The sequence below is a fragment of the Rhinolophus sinicus genome, chromosome 4 (genome assembly GCF_057876585.1).
Source record: "Rhinolophus sinicus isolate RSI-liver-muscle chromosome 4, RSI-T2T, whole genome shotgun sequence".
In the NCBI taxonomy this organism is placed as follows: domain Eukaryota; kingdom Metazoa; phylum Chordata; class Mammalia; order Chiroptera; family Rhinolophidae; genus Rhinolophus; species Rhinolophus sinicus.
In genome coordinates, this window is record NC_142504.1 from 78,776,629 (window position 1) to 78,793,088 (window position 16,460).

Consider the following 16,460-nt stretch of genomic DNA (forward strand, 5'->3'; position numbering starts at 1 on the left):
TCTCTGATGTTTAAGCCAAAAGACAAGCAATCCCTTAACGCAGCTGATCAGAATGGATTTGAGCCATGTCCTAGCAGCACACACAGTATTTTTCATAATCACTTTTTGGATGTTTTCAAGTGCTCTTTTCACACTCACGCAATTCCAAGCTCTGTTTTTAAGATCAATTAATGAGATTTTAATGGTCAAGGGAATATTTTCAAGGAAATAACTAGACAAAAAACATTCTGAGCTTCAAAAACTGGGAGACGAGAGACCATTCTGCCTTGTTTCCTCTCCTCCAAGGTCCACTGGGGAAGCTAGGCTTCTAATTCAAAATTATTTTGTGGAAAGCAAATTTGTGTTTTGTTGTTTTATAAACACAGCAAATTACCTAATTAAAGTGGTACCCATAGTTGACAGTCCATGCCACTATATTCCCATTCTGTATAGTGCTTAAATGCTCGCGCTGACAACTCTGAGATCTTGGCAGAGACCCTATAACTTACAGTTTAAAGGGCAATCATGACTTGCTAAATTTGGTCAGAGGTCTACTATTTTATGATTTGAACTGCTACTTTACTATTCAAGTTTAATTTCTACAGGATCAAAGCAGAAAATTCCTAGAGAAATAAGAAAATAAAGTTCAACAATCAGCACTAATTCACCCAAGTATCCTAAATTCAAAATATTAAACAATGTATCCTTTGAGTTAACCGTATATGAAAAGCTAAAAATTCAAAGAAATCCCAGCTAATTTTATCAATACATACTTCAACTGGACTTCATAAAACATTATGAAAGTAAAGCAGTTCCTAAAAAGTTAAGCCTACAATTACCATATGATCCGTAATTCATATGGTATTATGTGTACCCAAAAGAACTGAAAGCAGGGACGCAAAGAGCTATCTGCACGCCCCTGTTAATAGCAGCATTCTTCACAACAGCCAAGTGCTGGAAGCAACCTAAGTGTCCAGTGATGGAGCAATAGAAAAACAATGTGGTACACACACACACACACACACACACACACACAGAGAGAGAGAGAGGAATATTATTCAGCCTTAAAAAGGAATGAAATTCTGATATATGCTACAACATGGATGAACCGTAAACACATTGTGCTAAGTGAAATAAGCCATAAACAAAAGGGCAGATATACTATTACACTATTATATGAGGTACTAGACAAATTCATACAACAGAAAGTAGGATGGTTATAACTAGAAGCTGAGGGAGGAGGGAATGGGGAGTCTGTGTTTAATGGGGACAGAATTTCCGTTTGGGATGATGAAGTTCTAGAAATGGATGGTGGCGATGGTTGCACAACAATGTGAATGTACTTAATGCCATGCAATAGTACACTTGAAAATGGAAAAAAAGTTAATTTTGTGTCATGTGTATTTTACCACAATAAAAAAATAAATCAGGAAGCATTTGACATATGGCTCTCACAATTGCCAAATAGCTTTTATCCTATTAACAAAGCCAACTGGAGCCTAATTATTCAAAAATTGTTACAACTCTGTTGTGATTATTTTTTAAATTCTCAAGTACTGATTTTATGGTTGGTATTACACTAAAATATTTGAAACACATTGTATAGTAGGAATTTGAATAGTGAAAAAAATTAAATGTGTTCATGAACAAATACATATATATTACAATCTAAATCTTAGAAACAAAAAAATCCGTAGTGTGCTTAGCACTGCATTCCAAAGTAGCTGCTCAATGGTGTTGGCTCTTTGTGATAATATATTCTTTTAATATGAGAAAAGTATTAAAAATTAAAGTTACAATGTAAAATCACAGCAATAGCGAAACAATAAATTTTGCTCTCAATCTTATTAGTTACTAGCAAACAATCAGTAAGTGCTCTGGTATGACCATACATGTATGTATGTGTATACACATTATGTGTATGTATATACAAACATATGTGTATATAGAGAGAAAACTATGACATTTGTTATAACATAAACACAACTAAATGCATTTTTGTTTTAGAAATTCAACATTGGTAGAGATTCATATTTAATCTAATACTGATTTTAGAGATGGAGAAACTGGAAAGAACAAAGGTAAAGTTACTTGCTAAGTGTTGTATGACAATAAAGCCACAACCAGAATCTAGAACTTAATTCAGGGGGTGAAATAATATTAATGGTATATATTTCATAAAACCCAAATCAGCCTCTAAAATTAAATGCCACTGATCCTAGTTACTGTTCATGTGTGAGCATTAAGTCAACTCTGAATTACTCATTTTAGGAGCTTTATTTACTAACTGAAATGAGATATCCAAAACATGGCAATTTAAGGAAAAAAACAACAAATTTTAAAGTCTACTTTAGAAAGCACTCACTCTTTCTTTTAAAATATATAAAATTAAAAATCATTCAATTTTTAATTCAGTGAAACTTTTTCTCTAACTCCCTTGATAAGACTTCATAAGCCCAGATAAATGGCATTGTCTCTTTTGAAGGAGAAATAAGAGAACGGACTATATTTGTAACATTTCATATTAGTTTGTAAACCACTGAAATCAATCTATCATAAAATGTTTACACCCTATTATTCACTTCGTATTTGACACATTTACATTACCTTCTTATTCGTATTCATTACACACTCAGTGCCTTAGATGCCACATAAACATAGTAAAAGAAAAATCCTACTTGCAAGATATTTATTTTATCTTTATTCAAATGAAAATTTTAATGTTTATCAAAATTGGTGAAAATTAAATAAGCTTCATGTCTTTGCTTTATGAAACTGTTTAACCTTAAATTGCTATACATTTTATCTACTTCAACAATCAAGAACCCTGAGATGCTAAACTGATTGGAATTTGACTTGATTCTGAAAGTCATTACTATTTCAAAACAGATTGGATCCATAAAAGGAAAGGCCAGAGATGTCCACAAATTAGATAAATCCAGTTTTAGATAATAAAAATACTAAGAAGGTTGATTGTTACCTTTCAAGGATAAAAATCCTTGAATTACTGACAAAATATAAAGGTTCCCCATTTTGATTATTTCACATTTGAAAATTATCTTCCAAACGAATGTATAATACTGACCAGTTACATACCATATATTCAGAAGTTTCTCTTTAAAGAAAAACGTTAAACAAGAAATTAAAAATGTGGTTACTTTCCATCATCACATGATAGGAAAATGTAGTTAAGGACTGCTTTCACTATATAGTAATTTCCTATTTGCGAGTGGATGAGTCAAAGAACTCAGATTAAGTGGCCTAGTATAACTCTTAACTAAAAGCATTAAGACTATTTCTATTTCTTGCCCGCCTTATTAGTGGGTGAAGTGAGGCAAAAGCCAACATTTCTGGGAATGAAGCACATCCTGTAATTATATGGCATAAGATAACCAACGTATACTGTAGAGAGGGCATGACAGTATCTTTTTTGACATCTCATTAATAAATTCTGGCCAGATGGTATAAGCTGATGCCTACACTGCTAACACCTGCCCTCTTTCTAGAACCAGAGAGAATTTACCAGTCATCAGTGAAGTTCTGACCACCATCAGGCTTGGCTTGAAAAAACTGACAAGGTTCAGAACCACTTCAAATTTCTCATATGCACTTGCTATCGTATTCTTTCTCCTCCATATGTTATTAGTTAAGCTGATTTCTACTTGCTACTGACTACTCTTCTCAGTGAATTCATACAATGTACAAAAGCTCAGCTTCCAGTCATATTAAGATGTAAGAAATTGCCACAGCAGAGTTCCAATTTAAAAATTTGATTAGAAATATAAATGCACCTCTAAGTAAAATAAAGACACAAGAAGAAAATGTTTTATTTAACAGACACTACACCACGTTATTACTCAAAAGAAACTGGCTGTATTCTTTTTTCATATTTTAATTTTTTATTTAAAGTTGGTGATAAGAGTAAAATATAGTTAACTGCTCATACTTCCATTAACCCTGCTTTTAATTTTATTTAAATTTGTTAGGGTGACATTGTTAATAAGATTAGGTTTCACGTGTGCAATTCTATATAATACATCATCTGTATATTTGCATTGTGTGTTCACCACCCAAAGTCGTCTCTTTTGTCACCATATACTTGACTTCTTTATGCTTTTCTACCTCCCCCCAACCTCCTTTCCCCTCTAGTAACCACCATACTGTTGTCTGTGTATTATATCTACCTAATTGTTGGTTCTCAACAAGTATCACTTCCCTTTGTTTCAGGGGGAAAAGTAGGGAGCAATGGTCTTTTTTACGGAAATAACTTTCAGTTGCTCTGAATTACAGGTATAACACCTGCACAACAGCTGGCTCCAGAGACAAGGATTAGCCACCCACCGCAAATTTCTGCCAACGAACAATGAGACATTTAGCTAAGTGTCATCTGATAAACAGACCTTGGCAAAACCCTACACTGAGATAAACAACTGCTTCAGATAAATCTACTCAACTTGCAGCAGTTGACTCCTCTGTTTTGAATATCAGTTGCTCAATGCTGAGGAAAGTTGCTCTACCTGGGAGAAAGAAAATGATAGTTAACTTTTAAAAAGGACAGTTTTATCTCACTTTCCCCCACAGATAGTAGAGTCCCTCGTTTAGAACTAGGAGATGAAAAGAGTGGATTTTGTAACTATTCTGCAATTAATACAGAGATCTTAAATTTTCAGCTGGGGGATTCAGAAATTAGACCTACCACACTGACTGCAAAAAATTCTATCAGGGTTAGAACAGAACATTGCTAGCCCTCAAAACAAACCAACAGAGTATTTTCCAAATGTTGGCTAAAGAGCTGACGATGTTCTTAACTCATATCCAGAATGCATTAACTACAATACTAAGGCTAAAGTTTTCAGGGAAAACATCGCTGACTTAATTATATTACCAACTATCCACAAAAACCTAATACCCAAATTTGTAACATTCAAGCACCGTGATTAAGTTAACTTAATATCACAATGCCAACAGTTCAACTTCACAATACAGTCTGCATAAAGCGACGATTTCCACAACTGAAAGCTAATATTAACAAAATCAGGACAATCTTTTCCAATGCCTCCTTCCAATCAATAGGGCTACCGAGTAAATGAAGCTTTGTTTCTATTGTGCAGCTGCAATCTTTCATATTGTTTCTGAATCCCTCTGAGTTTTTCATGCTTGTCGAATTATCCACGCTGTACAGTGAGAACGGTCACATGATCAGCTCGTGACTTCCCCTGTGAATCAATTCTCCTCACATTAGTAGGAAACTAAGTTATGATGCAAACATCAACATATCGAGAAAGCACGCAGTTGATGACTTGGTAGAGAATGCATGTGGCATCAGCACGAAATCGTAGCACCACCAGTGGAAGTGCAACAAATGCCAACAGCTTGCTACTTTTAACAAGTTCCTTGCAGCTCTGGAGCAGCCAGCGGCTGCCAGGAAGCCGAACTCGGGCTTGGAGCCCAGCATCGCCACGCCACGACTCTCATCATCCTCAGAGGCGCGCGGGAAACGAGCACGCGCCCCCCACCAGGTGCGGACAGACTTCCCCCCGAGGACCACGCAGCGTGGAACCCGCTCTCACGGGAGCCGGCTTCGGAAATTGACCTACGCGGTCAACCCGGCACGCAGAGCTCCAGGGACGTAGGCCACGACCCCAGGCTGCTTCCCGTCTGCTCAACCCACGCCAAGGAGGCAGCCATCACCAGGCTCGCACTCACCGAGGACTCGCGGCACCGCGGAAGGGCAGTCTCCCTGATCCCAGCGCCGAGAACCCGGAGGAGCGCAAGACACGGGGACACGGCTCAGCGAGGCAGTGGTACCGCCTCTCCGCGCCGCCCGCCCCACGAGCGCGAGTGTGCGCGCCTCTGTTATTTGTGCCCGGCCTATGCAGCATGTGACCGGCGGGCGGACTCCGCAGCGCGCTCAGCCTCGGGCCCCGCCTCCGACACGGCAAGCCCCCGCCCCCGCCCCCGCCCCCGCCCCGCTCCAGTCCCGCCTCGACCACCCGGGGCCGGTTCCAGGCTTTGCCAACGCCTGCGAGGAGGGGCCAAAGCCTCTGCGCTCCTCCCACCACACCCGGAAAGAAGCAGTGGACACTACCGAAGGACACGTAGGAGCTGTGGTGTGGACGGGACCCCCGCCCCCCAAGCCGAAGTAAATATGAGTATTGGGTTAATGCTCTGGAAATTTGTTATTAAACAAATACATCACCCAGTTGCCCACATTTTTTCTTTTCTGCTCTGGTTGCGACTTGCCCATGGGAACTTAATTGGCAGTGTGAATTAACTACACCCGTTTTCCTTTTCACACGACAAAGGATGGTCTTAAAATGCCATACAGGTGTAACCGTTCTGAGATAGATATGAATGAGGGATGCTTAAAGAGATAAGGATTTACAAAATGTCCTTCACTTCTTGCCCCCATCAAATGATCTTTCATAAAGAGTCCACCCCTTCAGGCTCAACGCAAAACAGGTCTAGCCAGAGGGGTTAACATAGTGCGTAATGTGCAGGTTTATACTCGAATATAATTATGTATAACTAAGAGACAAAGTAAAGTTATGTGCATATGAAAATTTTTTCAACTTCTTGTATTCTCCAGTGTATTTAATAAACAACCTTTTGTAATGAAAAATTAACAAATAGGTATCATTTTTAAGAGACTGTAGTTTTTTAGTCAATTCAAGTCTACAAACGTACTGAGAACATTTAAGCACTACATGTGACACGCGGCAGATCTTAGAATGTCTTTGGAGAGCACAGGCAGCCTGGCTTGCGTATCCCAGGCTAGCATCATCTTTTACTAATAAAAAAGGACTTGAGTAGCACAATACTTCAACTGCAAAATGTGTAGTAATGAAGGCAGTCATATTTGCCTTGCAAAGAAGAAACCTCAGGTCTTATTTTCTAAGGATACTAAATTATCTTCAGAGCCAAAATAAAAATTGACTATTGAAATAATTTTCCATGATTCCCCTAAAGCCTTCATTTTTACTATGATTGAACTGCCTAAATTCACTACTCTGATTTTCCAATTCACTTTGCTCTTCTTGAATTTGTAAATAAATAACAGATCTTAGCCAATAGGAGGATGAAGGTAATAGAAAATAATCATGATTACCAATAAGAGAAGTTCCAATCTTCATAATGTCATCACATAAGCAATAATATAAACAGAGCCACTTTAAAGCAGAGCTGGAGCTGCCATGCCAGAGGTATTGCCTTGCATTTCAAACCTTGAAATGTTAAAAACAGGGCAAATAATTTTGGACTAGGCCTAGGCAACATTGTGTCCCAAAGAAATTTTTGCAAAGATAACAAAAAAGCAGTTATTATGACTACTGAACTGATAATTAGAAACATTGTTTAGAATTAACATCACTATGTTGGGTTCTCTGCACCAATAGAAATGCCTTCCTTTACTGATGTAATTGTTTCCCTTCCCTTACTCATAAATACCCATTGTCTTCGTCTGCTAACATTATTTGGGCTTCTGTCTGCATTAATGATTCCTGAATAGCTATTCTTATCTCAAATAAATTCTTGTTTGCCTCTCACTTTGAAAGGCCCTTTTATTTTTAGGCTAAGGAGTCTCTTTCGTATTTACGTCAATAACGGTTAGGAAAATATATCTCTGGCATTTTTATTGAAACCTAGTACAGATATTGTAGAACACTGCTGTCCAATGCAACTTTCTGTGATGATGGACATGTTCTATAATTCTGTTTTGTCCAATATAGTATTCACTAGCCACAAATGCCTACTGAGTTCTTGAAATTTGGCTAATGCAACTGAAGATTTAAATCTTTTCATTTTAATAGCCACAAGTGGATAGCAGCTACCATATTGGACATTGCTGTTCTAGAACAACAAATCAATTACTATATTGTCCCAAATCATGCCATACTCTATTTTAAGAAACGTTTGGCAGACAGCATCTCTGGAAACAATAAGTATTTTCTTCGAACTCTTCTCTGAGCTTATGAGCAGGTAGATATTTTAGTATTGCAGATAGAGCATGTTAAAGTAACTAGTATGTCATCCTTATCTACAGTGCATGTGAATAGGAACAGAAATGGGAGCTCCGGATGGATGGAAAAGGATTTGGGAGTAACAAGCCCTTTACCCTACCATTCCCATGCCTGACTGACCCAGTTGAAAAATTAACCATGGTCTAATTAACTTTAGACCACAATGCGATTCATCAGAATTGCCCATTGCCTGGTTCAGACTGGATCCGCCTAGGATTCTTTTGTTTGCTTGTTTCAGGAACCTTAGGAGCCCACAGTTCTCTACTCCTATTGCACTCTCTATATCCCACCAATTCCCTCCAGAATACAGCACCTGACGTTTGTGTCCCTGTAGTTTTGTCTTAGGTCTGAAACACCCCAGAATGTACTTCCTGCGTTGCATGTTTTGAAAACACTCCCCTGGTGCTAGTGTGTCTTTGAAGTGCTGTGGGAGCACCCTAAAGGCTTGTTAAATCTTATTAAAAGGAAGATTTTATGGACTAAGACTTTGGGGAGGGCTTTGGTAATTACTGCCTGGAATGCTAAAAAGTAGGTCAGATGTCAGCAGGCAAAGCCAGATAAATCCTTGAGCTGCGGAAAGTAACCATTCCCTACACCTACATACTATTAACCCTTTGTAGTTATAACTCCAGACCACCAAGGCTATGAGGTCACTGGGGCTTTTTCTCTCTTAAAAGCTGTCTTAAATTTTTTTTTTCCTTAGCTGGTCATTTGTGCCTTTACACTCAGTTTATTTAATAACTGAAATAAGTGAGTTGGTATATTTTCAAATATTAAATTATTTTTATGTAGACTTAATTCCGTGCCTGTCCCTCTTTTCCTAGGGGTGTGACACAGATGTCCAAGCACCAATGATTGATTTTGCTGGGTTCACTCGAAAATTTTAGAAAAGTCCCCTATATGTTGTTTCCTAGTTGCAAGCAACAAGCACTTAACTTAAGCAAATAGGGAGGGTACTGGACAGGATCAAAGAAACAGCTGAAAATCTGGACTGGCCAGCACACTTGCAGGGATCTGGGTAGAAGAGCTAGTCTACGGTTTTTCCTGGGTGCCACCAGTGGGAAAGAATAAGTTTTTCTGTCCTTTTGTCATTCTTCAGAAGAGGAGAGAGAGAGAACTTTTTGACTTCTAGGGCAGGGCAGCTTGACTGAAAATCCTACACTACTACCTTCCATAGAAGCGGTATATGCCACCTACACACACACACACACACACACACACACACACACACTATCCTGATGCAGTGCTATTATCAGAAGAAGGGGCAATAGATAACGGGCAGCCACAGTCACAAAAATATCCACTACAGCTTCTTTTTTTCTTTTTCAATCAAGCCCTTCCCTTTCATAGCTTTTCCCATAAGGCACAAACAGCTTGGGCAATATCTTTGGGTCTACCTTTAGCCCTTAGCTCTTTTCATCACGAATATACCCTGATTTCCCATCCATAATGATCTGGCGAAGCACTGTGTCTGACTACCCTTTCTTGGAAGCCTCAGAAAGTTTGCCCTGCCCATAGCCCATTTTGAGAGCTTCCTTCTGCAACCTATTATTCCTGACTCAGCAGAAGGCATAGGGTCAGGACCTAAGGAAATGGCACTTTTTTATTAGGGTTACCAAAGGCCTGGAAGATCTGTTCTGCCCAAACGAAAAGCTCTCTACTTAGTAGAATTAAACCATCTGGATTCTTTCTGGGTCTGTTTGACTGTGAAATATACAAAGTAGAGTGTGCAGCCAGGGTATATGAAGAAAGGCATACAGAAGGAAGAGAAGGCAGAGAGAAAGCAGAAACCATGGGACATCAAGGAGAGTAGAACAAAAGGCAATCGGGAACAGCAGATGCAAGAGCAGAGAGAGCAGGATAGAGACCCCAGTATGGAAACTCTATAGAGAGCCAAGTGTGTCTCCCTGCTGAGAGGGTGATAACTGGTGGCTGCAGCATTATCTTCAACAACCTTTCAAAGAGCACAGATGTTTCTGCTTTTATCTCTGCATTGTTGCAATAAATTCCTACTCTTTACCTAATGTATGTAACCTGAGTGTTTCTCTATTCCTTGAATGTAGAGAAAGCCTAACACGCCACTACTACCTCTTTTCTTGCTCTCTGCTCTCATTCTTCATCTTTAACAACCTGTCAATACCGCCTTTCTTTCAATAGCCACCTCTTCCTTTAGGGTCTCTACTGCTCTTTGCTCTTCTGAGCCTTCTAAAACACATCTCTTTTCCAGATCTCCACTAACCTCCACTATTCCTGCATCACCTGTCAACAGCTGATATGGCCCGGTCAAAGGCCCCACTCTCGATGAGTTACAAAGTATGAGATTTCAGTTCATTTACTGAAGTCACAAAGATCTAAGTAAGGGGATTCGATGGGCCAGTCTTGGGGCCTGAATTGGAAGTATAGATCAAATCTTAAATTTGGAAGTCATCAGAATTAATCTCATCCAAATCTAAAGCCGGAATGTCCTTAACCACATTCTGAAGAGATATTTCTTGAGGCTGGGAAATTCATAGGCTGGCAGATCACTGCTTCACAGTGCATCTTGAGGGGGAACAGAATATGCCACCCCGGAGTGGCACCACTTTGGCATGTAAATTATTTTGAGCTGAAGACAATTGGGGCCAACAGACTCAGGCAGAGCTTTTTACCTCTCCTTTAGCTGCCTAAAATAATTTAGACAGGGGGCCTGTGCCAGGAAGAGAGCTATTATCAGAGATAACTTTTATATCAGAAAGACTTACCTGCATGGCCTGGCAGACATTTGTTAACCAAACACTTGCTTTTCTCATCTTCCTCCCCTTTGAAGCCCCAGATACGTACCCCCTTCGCCTTAGCTCAGGATGGTACATAAGCCTCAATTACCTGACTGCTGGGAAAGTCTCCTATTTTTATAGGGCTCCGGTATGTACAGAATTTTTTTTTCTCCTGTCAATCTGCCGTATGTCAATCTAATTATGAGACCAGCCAAAGAACCTAAAGGGAAGAAGGGAAACGTTTTCTGCCCCTTCTAGCTCAAACCACTGCCCCCCAACATCATTATTATTAGAAGTTCCTCTTACTGCGACAAATGCTGGCTCTAAACAGCTTCACTTGTTAGTTCTCAATATAAAGCTGAACTGAATAAGTTTAATTACCCTTTCACACACCATTCTTCTAAAAAGTTAAAGACAACTAGTATGAGCGGCCTTGTTTTTTGTTTTCTTGCATTCCCAGATGCTCCAACCTGGGCTCAGGTTCCAATTGGTCATGGCATTCTGATACACAGTTTGTACTTTTCTCTCTTGAAACGTAACACCCAGAATTAAGCAAATCACATGCGTTGCTATGAAGCTAAAGAGACTAGAGAAATCTGTGTTAAGTCCTACTGTATCAACTTTGCTAAACCTGTGGCCTTTTTCCTATCCTTATCATCTGACCTCTCTACTGCCCTCTGGTGGTACTTATTTTTTCTCAACTGAAAGAATTGGAGAGCAGAGAGATTGGAGAAAGGAGGAAGGGAGTGTGGCAAAAAGTGATACATTTATAGGCAATTCTTGGGCCCATGAAGTTTATAATCTAATTGGGAGGCAAAGTATACAACAAAAACTAACAAAAAAGACAAGCCATAAGAACACCCAAAAGCAATAAGTAAATTCTAAAGGACTTGGAAAGACTAGATTAGTGAGGACTACAATAGAGACATTTAGAAGGAGTGGTATATACACTTGGCTTCAGCTTTACATGGGAAAAACCAGGAAATGGGAAATGAGTACCTTCAACATAGTAAATTTAAGACACGTGGCAAGAAAATGAAACTGTGGGAATGTACTTTAAGAACTTAGAACTAGAAACAGATTTACGAATCGCCCACAAGTATCTATGACATTTTATAGGATTACCAATGGAAAGAAGATTGCAATAATAACATGTAAAGATTTACCACAGCAGAGAATTTGTCGTTCATCATTGATTATTAATTTGTCAGTAAATATATATTAACTCAGTAAAAAAAGATGATTTTGTATGTGGATACATGTGCAAAGCACTGTTTTAGGCTGAGAGATAAAAGATGAATCTGATAACAGACTTCCCTTCAAGAACATAACCCAGTGATGCAGCTAAGACAATATAAGACTTGTAAATCAGCAGGTATATTAAGAGATAGAAAATAATAATTCAGATAAGGAAGAAAAGAAGAAAGTTTTGCTTTGTTTTGTTTTCCAGCTGGGACTATGAACGCTTTGCAGAAAAGATGACTGTTTTGTTTTTTTTGTTTGTTTTTTTAAAGGAGGGCGCAGCTCACAGTGGCCCATGCAGGGATCAAACCAGCAACCTTGGTGTTATTAGCACCACGTTCTAACCAGCTGAGCTAACCGGCCGCCCCAAAAGATGACTTTTAAAGTTAAGTCATTCCAATGCATCGGATTTGAACACATGGAAATGGTTGGGGAAATGACATGTTAAGCAGATGAAAATGTATGAGAAAAACTGACAAACGGGAGAATGAGTGGACATAAAAGCTAGCATAGGGTCTTGCACAGAGCAGACCACACTGCAAATGCATGAAACTAAACACTGACTGAATTCTCAGCACTGTCCAACAATCTTAGATCCTTCCCTGTCCATTCTGAGCTATAGTTGGAGGGGTAAGGAGTTGAAGGAGCCTTTCAGATACTCAAGTGTAGGTGATGGTAGATGGTTGAGAGCTCAGAGGTAAGGTTGGACTCAAGCTATAAATTTGTTATCATCTGTGTAGAAGTGACTTGAAGCCGTGAGTCTTGTAGGAGATGGCTTAGGGAGAAAGAATAGAGTGAGAATAAAAGATATTTGTGGGTGGTTCATAAATCTGTTTCTAGCTCAGGACTGAGCTTTGTTTCCTGCTTTTGACAGCACGTTCTTCACTTTCTCAAATCCCTTACCCTACCAGCTCCCAAGCACATGCTCAGCAGATGACTTCACCTCCTACATTACCAAGAAAACAAAAGCTGTTAGATGAGAAGGCCTCATACTTCTTACCACCAAATGTACAAGTGTACCTGCAGCCATACCCTTTCCTACTTTTCCTACCCTTCCCGTCTAAGGCCAGAGCCTCCACCCATATTCATGATGCCTCCTCACCTCACTCCATCAATTCTCTCTCTTCTACATCTTTAAGTGCTCTCGCTGTACTTGTTTCACAAGTGTTCATTAATCTCTGTGACCTTTTAAAAACCATTTTTTTTCAATCCTCCACCCGAATTAAACTACTTGAACGAGTGGTCTACACTGGCTCTCTCCATTTCCTCTCTACTCTGTCCTGGCTTCTGCTCCCACTACTCCACTAAAATTGGTCCTGCTGAGGACACCAAAGGCCTCCTTATTGCAAAATCCAATGGACCCTTACAAGTCCTAATTTTATTTGAGCTTTTAGCAGCATTCAACTCCCATGACCCCTTCCCTCCTCCTTGGAATACTTTTCCCTTAATTCCCCGAGCTCCTTGTCTTTGGCCCTTCCCTTAGATGTTGCAAGTTCTGCCTTAAACTCTACCACTTCTCATACCCTTTCCGGGTGAGGTCATGTGCTGCCGTGGCTGACTACCCCTCTATATGCTCGCATCTCACAAATCTGTAAGTCAAACTCAATACAACTGAAGGACAATCCCACCCACTCCCGCAACCTGCTTCCCCCCTTATATTCTCTATCTCAGTGGCAAGTATTCTTGTTTCTTTTCCTCCATTCTCTCCATCCTATCTGTTCCCCTATGCCCCTACCTAGCACACCCAATCTTAATTTATTCTCAATCTATTCTTTACTTTGTAGTCAGAGGATGTTTTCAAATTTTAAATCTGATCAAATAAGTATCTTGCTTAAAATTCCACTGTGCCTTTTAACTGCTGTGGGATGTAGTCTAAATTCTTTAGCATCATAAAGCTCACACTGTCTTGACTCATCCCTCATCATTATCACCGTGGTGTTTTACACATTAGCAGTTAGGAACAACTTTCAGTTCCCTGTACTGATGCAGGCGCTGACACTTCAGGACCTTTGTCCATGTCGTTCTTTTGTGCTTTGAAATCTCTTCCACAGCTTCATCATCCTTCTGAGGCTTACGCTTCATGCAGTGAGCTTAGAAATCACTTCTCTCCAAGGGCCTTCCTTGCCACTCTCTGACTGGGTTACGTGTCCCTCTTGTAGGCTTTCCAATCTGCCTTGTACTTACTTCTAGGATAACATTAACCACACTGTGCTACAAATGCCTCCGTATTTATCTATGTCTTTCATAGGCTAGAAGTATATTGAAGGCAGGGAGGGAATGCCTTGTATGCCAGTTTACTCCCTTTATCTAACACAGTGCATGACCCATATTAGGAAATTGTTAGTACACGGAGACGTGGGGAACAGCCCCGAGGCTTGAAAATCTATCTCGTAAGCGGAGGGCAGGGAACGATCCAAGAAAGAGGCCACTCCAGTCTGTCAGTTACCATAGTTTATTAAGGGAAACCTACGTGTGAGGTGTACTTGGGCAGCTCAAGACCAGTGGATGCCCTCTGTGCCACTTCACAGGTGCCAGAGAATTATATAGAATAAAAATGGAATAGTACGTGAATGCTACCAGGTATGGAAAATGACTTCACATGCTTAATCAGGTCAGGACAACAACCTGTTCCAGGAAACAGCACATAGCAGGAGGCAAGGGAGGGGTGCTGATGTATGCCAGAGGGAACATCGATTATAATCAGATGGTCTCTGAGGGGTGTTTGTGGTGAAAAATCTCCCCCTGCAGGCATTGGTCCAGCTCGTGGGACAGGCAGTGGTCAAGTCATGGAACAGTCTCTCCTCTACAGAAATCAATCATTGTTTGTTGAATTAATGAAAGAACTGGGACTTTAAACTATGTCTAACATTTTTTTTTTTTTTTTTTTTTTTTGTAATCTAAGGTTGGAGGCAGTATAGTGAAACGGAATGTACACACAATTTAGAATCAGAAAGCTAGATTGAATCCCAGCTCTCTGACACTTAACCAGTTGTATGACCATGAAAAATGTATGTAACTTCTCTGAATAGAGAGCCCACCAGGTGCTGGGGATTGTAATGGGTGCTGGCAATGCAAGGATACAGAAAGAAATAGTAACTGCCATCAAGGAAGCTGAGTCCAAACAATGTGTGGGAGAAGGCAGGAGGAAAGAACAAGTAGAGCGAGTAACAAGTGAAAAGGATCGCAGGTGAGACATGACGTGCCCCATTGTGGGAAGCGGACATACTTCAATGAGGCTGGGACATGAAGTGCAGAACAGGCAACTGGAGCCAGTTGGGAGCAAGAGAGGAAACTGGAGAGATAAATAGAAGTCACATCATGAAAGGTCCTTTACAATGTGTCGTAGAGTTTGAGATTCATCCTTAAAAATATGGAATTAAAACCCAAAAGAATTTTAAGCAGGAGAGTCACAATATTAGATTTTTATCACAGAAAGAGATAAGTCTGGTAGGTAGATAATGGGTTGAAAAGACGATGGTGATGTTAGAACTAAGAACACCAGTTAGGAAGCTGTTGGCGGTAGTCCACTCAAGAGACAGAAGTGGCCTGAACTTTGGCCAGAACTTTGAAGATGGAGAAAATTAGTAGTAAACTGATTCAAGAAATATTTCAATGAGAGAACAAAGAACTTGGTGATTGACTGTATGAGGGGGGGAGGGACAAGGGAGAGTAAAGATGGCATCCACGTTTCTGGTACGGGCCATTGGTATATAGAGGTGTCTTTACTGAGATAGGAAATACAGAAGGTGAAAAGGCTTTTGAACAGAGAACTGACAGTATCAAATTGATGCTTTAATGAGAGAGTTCTGTTGGCAGGAAGCAGGATGGGTGAAAAGGAAATGTCAGGAAAATGAGCTAAGAAGTTCCTGCCTTAGTCTAGGGGTGAGATGAGAGGCCTGAACTAAGCTGAGCAGTGGGGATGGAGGGGAGAGTAAAGTAACACTAGACAGGGCTTGGCGATTACCATGGAGCTTCCTGAAGGGAAGTATTGAATAGCTGCATCGGAGGAGCTGATATGCAGATCTCTGAAAGCCAAGCAGAAGAATTGAGACTTGACTTGGTAGGAAGAGAGAAAACTTTAAAATATTACTGAACAAAGTAGCATTTAAGGAACATTAGTCTAATGATAGTATACAAGGGTACACTAGAACTAGAAGGAGTAAAGGAAGAAACCAGAACTAGGGTGAGGGAAGGAAGAGGCAGCAAAGGAGACTGTGGTTATTATTCACACATAGCACTGTGAGAAAGTGGTTATTACTGAGGAAGAATTAAGATACTTGTGGCTCATTTGCTGTGAAGTGTAAACGAGAGAGAGAGCAACTGCCACACACCGTGGCACATAACACATTTTCAGTAATTACCGTCATGCAATGCATAACGACGTTTCAGTCAATGATGGACTATATATAATCTTATACAATCCCATATATAAGATTATGGGACCATATAATCTTATGGTTCCATAAGA

General features: G+C 39.9%; 1 protein-coding gene across 2 annotated transcripts in view; it reads right to left on the reverse strand.

Annotated features, from left to right (window-relative positions):
- Positions 1–5,821, reverse strand: part of OSBPL1A (oxysterol binding protein like 1A) — a 210,833-nt gene extending 205,012 nt beyond the window's left edge. The window contains exon 1 of one of the 2 annotated variants that reach the window (XM_019741214.3): positions 5,686–5,821. The gene's annotated coding sequence lies outside the window, so the exon portion shown is untranslated. The remainder of the gene's footprint in view (positions 1–5,685) is intronic. The other variant, XM_019741215.3, reaches the window with a different exon arrangement.
- Between the last annotated feature and the right edge of the window lie 10,639 nt (positions 5,822–16,460).